The sequence below is a fragment of the Solanum pennellii genome, chromosome 11 (genome assembly GCF_001406875.1).
Source record: "Solanum pennellii chromosome 11, SPENNV200".
Classification (NCBI taxonomy): domain Eukaryota; kingdom Viridiplantae; phylum Streptophyta; class Magnoliopsida; order Solanales; family Solanaceae; genus Solanum; species Solanum pennellii.
Genome location: NC_028647.1, coordinates 19,914,761 through 19,919,916, shown reverse-complemented (window position 1 = coordinate 19,919,916; position 5,156 = coordinate 19,914,761). Strand labels below are relative to the sequence as shown.

Here is a 5,156-nt window from a genome sequence, read left to right as displayed (position 1 = left end):
ATATATATATATATATATATATATATTGCATGTGATTTAAACTGCAATATATGTATAACATTTGAGTTAAGTACACTCTTGAGTTAAGCAGAGCCAAGGTAAGTTCATCGAATCACCTCAAGCTTAAGTCGTTGTTTATCTCTCCAACTCGCATACTCCTGCATTCAATGTACTGATTCCAGTTTGCCTGCATCATTTCATGATGCAGACGTAGGTACCCATGATAAACATTCAGTGCTTCGTTGATCCGGATTGAGCTTCAGAGTTTGTGGTGAGCCTCCTTGCATTATGGAGGACATCCTTTTTATTTCTATACTAGCTTAGCTTTTAGGATGTTGTGGGGTCTGTCCCAACATCCCTCTCTAGACAGTTAGAGGCTCCATAGACTATAGTATTTCAGTTTGGAGTTGCTTTCAGTTATGAAGACTCAAGTGCCATTTTGGCCAAAGTTATGACATATGACATATTTTTCCCTTTTATTATGTTTTACTTGTGTCAAAGTTGAGGTTTGTGTTCCACTGATATAAGTAGATAGGCCAGGGGTTCGCTTGAGGGCCTACAATAGTCTTTGAGTTCCAGTCCTGCCCAAGGTGTAGGCTCGGGCCGTGACAACTTTGTATCAGAGCACAGAGTTCAAAAGTCCTAGGGAGTCTATGAAGCCGTGTCTGTAGAGTCTTAGTCATCCGTGTGAAGCGTGCCACATCTATGATTAAGAGACTGCGATATTTAGGAATGTTTCACTTTGTCCATATTACTTTGTGTGAAGAATTTATATCAAAAAGTCTCCCTCTAATTCCTGCTTATACGTATTTTCAGATCATTATGCGTCCAAGAAGTGCAGTCAGAGGTCGTCCACGAATGAATGTTGAGGAACAAGAGGTTCCAAATGCACTGGAGGCACAACCTCAAGGAGAGTTTACCAATGCCGAATTCCGGGAAGCTATCCAGATGCTAAGTAAGGTTGCTACTAACCAAGTTGGGAAGCAAATAGGAGCTCGACAGGAAGGCGCTTATACTTCGTGAATTCGTGAGTTCCTTAGGATGAATCCCCCTAGTTTCACTGGATCAAACACTACTGAAGATACGGAGAACTTCATAGAGGAGTTGAAGAACGTGTATGAGGTAATTCATGTGGTCGATACTGAGAGGATTGAATTGGATGCATACCAACTGAAAGGTGTGGCCAAACATGGTTTGATCAATAGAAGGATGGTAGGGTTTAGGATGCACCAAATCGAAGTGCGGCTTGCTTCGAGGAAGCCTTCTTGTAGAGGTTCTTTCCTTGTGAACTGAAGGTAGCCAAGGTGAATGAGTTCCTTACTCTTAAACAGTACTCCATGAGTGTTCAGGAATATAGGTTGAAGTTCAACCAGCTATCTCGCTATGCTCGTAGATCGTGAAAGACATGAGGAGAAGGATGAGTTTGTTTATTGCAGGTGTGGCTCGTGCTTCAAGCAAGGAAGGTGGGGCAGTCATGTTGATAGGTGACATGGATATATACAGGCAGATGGTATATGTTCAACAAGTTGAAGAAGAGAAGATGAAGGATGGAGAAGAGTACCAAAACAAGAAGGCGAAGATGTGGAATGAGTCTGGCCAACAGAAAGGTGGTTCGAGCCGAGCACAATTCCAAAAATCAAAGGTGCATGCACCATCATCTGCTAGTTCACCCGCACAAACAAATCGAGGAGAGTATAGTGGTCACAATTCACAGTACTCCAATGCTTCACCGGCCTAATCCCAAGGTAGTGTGGCACAAAGAGGTAACGGGAGTTCTGTGTGTGGTAGATGTGATAGAATCCACCCTGACAAGTGTCGCGATGGTCAAACAGGTTGTTTCAAGTGTGGTCAAGAGGGTCACTTCATGAGAGAATGCCCTACTAATAAGCAAGGTGGTTAAAATTTGGGCAACAGATCCCAATCTTCATCGTTTGATCCACCAAATAGGGTTGCACCCGGAGGAGCTACTTCTGGTACCGACGGAGAGGAAAATCTCCTCTATGCAATCACTAGCTGCCAAGAGCAAGAGAACTCTCCAGATGTTGTCACGGGTATGATCGAATTCTTTATTTTTGATGTTTATGCTTTGTTAGACCCAGGAGCAAGTTTATCCTTTGTAACTCCTTATGTTGCAAATCTATTTTATATTCTCAATGAAAATCATTGTGAACCTTTCTGTATTTCTACACTTGTTGGGGAGTGTATTCTAGCGGAAAGAGTCTATCTTGATTGTTCTGTTTCCATCAATCACAAGGGTACCATGACTAATATAATAGAGTTAGACATGGTAGATTTTGATGTCATTCTAGGTATGGACTGGCTCCATGCCTTTTATGCATCAATAGATTACAGAACTCGAGTTGTAAAGTTTCCGATTCCTAATTAGCCAGTTATAAAATGGTCTAGTAGTTCAGAAATTCCTAAAGGTCACTTCACTTCATACCTTGATGCGAGGAAGTTAGTTTCTAAGGGGTGTATCTATCACTTAGTCAGAGTTAATGACTCAAGTGTTGAGGTACCTCCCCTTTAGTCAATTCCTATAGTTAGTGAGTTTCTAGAAGTCTTTCATGATGATCTACCCGGAGTCCCTCCTGAAAGAAAGATATATTTCGGTATAAATGTCATCCAAAATACTCGTCCTATCTCTATTCCGCCATACAGAATGGCACCAACAGAACTAAAAGAAGAACTTAAAGATCTGTTAGATAAAGTCTTCATTCGACCAAGTGTCTCACTTTGCTGCGCTCCGGTCTTATTTGTTAGGAAGAAGGATGGGTCCCTTAGGATGTGTATAGATAGATTACTGTTAGCTGAATAAGGCAACCATCAAGAACAAATGTCCTCTTCCAAGGATAGATGATCTCTTTGATCAACTTCAAGGTGCTTCTTGCTTTATTAAGATTGACCTCAGATCAGGCTATCATCAGTTGAGAGTTAGGGAATGTGATATTCCTAAGACAACTTTTAGAACAAGGTATGGGCATTATTAATTTCTGGTTATGTCCTTTTGGTTTGACTAATACACCTGCAACATTCATGGATCTTACGAACCGAGTCTTCAAACCTTATTTGGATCTGTTAGTCATCGTTTTTATTGATGAAATATTGATTTATTCAAGTAATGAAGAAGATCATGCTAGTCACCTAAGGGTTGTTCTTCAGACTTTAAGAGATAAAAGGTTGTATGCCAAGTTCTCCAAGTGCGAGTTTTGGCTTAAGCCTGTGCTGTTCCTAGGCCACATTGTTTTCTAGTGAAGGTATTAAAGTTGACACTCAGAAGATAGAAGCAATTCAGAGTTGTCCTAGACTCACATCTCTGACTAATATAAGGAGTTTCTTGGCTTGGCTTGGTATTATAGGAGATGTGTTGAAGGATTCTCATCTATCTCTTCTCCTTTGACCAAGTTAACTAAGAACACAGTCAAGTTTTAATGGTCTGGAGCTTGTGAGAAATGCTTTTATAAGTTGAAAAAGAGATTGACTACCGCTCCGGTTTTGACCTTACCAGAGTACTCAAGGCTTTATGGTGTATTGCGATGCATCAATAGTTGGCTTGGGCTCTGTGTTAATGCAGAATGGCAAGGTCATATCTTATGCTTCCAGACAGTTGAAAGTCCATGAGAAGAATTATCCAACTCATGACATAGAATTGGCTGCACCAGTGTTTGCGTTGAAGATAGGGCGTCATTTTTTGTATGGTGTTCATGTGGATGTATTCACTAATCACAAGAGCATCAAATATGTGTTAACTCCTAAAAAGAGCTCAACCTCAGATAGAGAAGGTTGTTGGAATTACTCAAGGATTATGACATTGGTATTCTTTACCACCCAGGTAAGGCTAATGTAGTTGTTGATGCCTTAAGAAGGTTGTCCGTGGGAAGCACTTCCCATGTTGAAGAAGAAAAGAGGGATTTAGGAAAAGATGTGCACAGGCTTTCACGTCTGGGAAGCAGTCTTATAGATTCCATAGAAGGAGGCATAGTAGTGACGAATGGGGCTGAATCATCCTTGGTGCCAGATGTAAAGGAGAATCAAGACCAAGACCCTATTCTGGTTGAGTTGAAGGCAAGTGTCCATAGCCAAAGAGTATAGGTTTTCGAACAAGGGGGCGATGGTGTGCTATGCCAAGGTAAATTATGTGTACCTAATGTGGATAGACTTCAAGAGAGGATCTTGGAGGAGACTCATAGCTCCAGGTATTCCATTCATCCAGGTTCCACCAAAATGTACAGTTGTTTGAGAGAGGTATATTGGTGGGAAGGCATGAAGAAGGATATTGTTGAATTTGTTTCCAAAATGTTCAATTTTTTAGCAAGTGAAGGCAGAGCACGAAAGATCGGAGGTTTATCGCAGAATATAGAAATTCCAAAGTGGAAGTGGGAGATTATTAATATGGACCTCATCACAGGCTTGCCAAGATCGCGAAATCAACCTGATTCCATTTGGGTGATTGTCGATAGAATGAAAAAGTCAGCCCATTTCTTGCTGGGTCAAGACTACCTTTTCGGGGGAGGATTATGCCAAGTTGTACCTTCAGGAAGTGGTAAGACATCATGGAGTTCCGATCATTATTATTTTTGACAGGGGTGCACAATTTACTGCACAATTCTGGAAATCATTTAAAAAAGGTTTGGGTTCCAAGGTGAATTTGAGTACTGCTTTTCACCCTCAGACATATGGACAAGCAGAGCGCACTATCAAGACCATAGAAGATATGTTGTGAGCTTGTGTGATCGACTTCAAGGGAAATTGGGATGATGACCTACCGCTCATAGAGTTTGCTTACAACAAATAGTTATCATTCAAGCATCCAAATGGCTCCATATGAAGCTGTTTGTGGGAGAAGATGCAGAGCTCCGATTGGGGGGTTCGAAGTTGGCGAAGCAGGGTTGATAAGACTGGATTTAGTTCACCAATCTATGGATAAGGTGAAAGTGATTCAGGAAAGGTTGAAGACAACACGTAGTCGCCAAAAATCCTACACAGATGTTAGAAGAAGGCCATTAGAGTTTAAGGTAGATGATTGGTTGTATCTTAAGGTGTCATCTATGAAAGGAGTTATGAGGTTTGGTAAGAAGGATAAACTTAGTCCCCGGTATATTGAACTTTATAGAATCTCCAAAAGAGTGGGCAATGTGGCTTATGAGTTGGAGCTA

The 5,156-nt window shown here is 41.1% G+C and overlaps 1 pseudogene; it reads left to right on the top strand.

The window, feature by feature from the left end:
* The first annotated feature begins 822 nt into the window (after positions 1–822).
* Positions 823–4,723, top strand: LOC107003737 (annotated as a pseudogene).
* Positions 4,724–5,156: the final 433 nt, after the last annotated feature.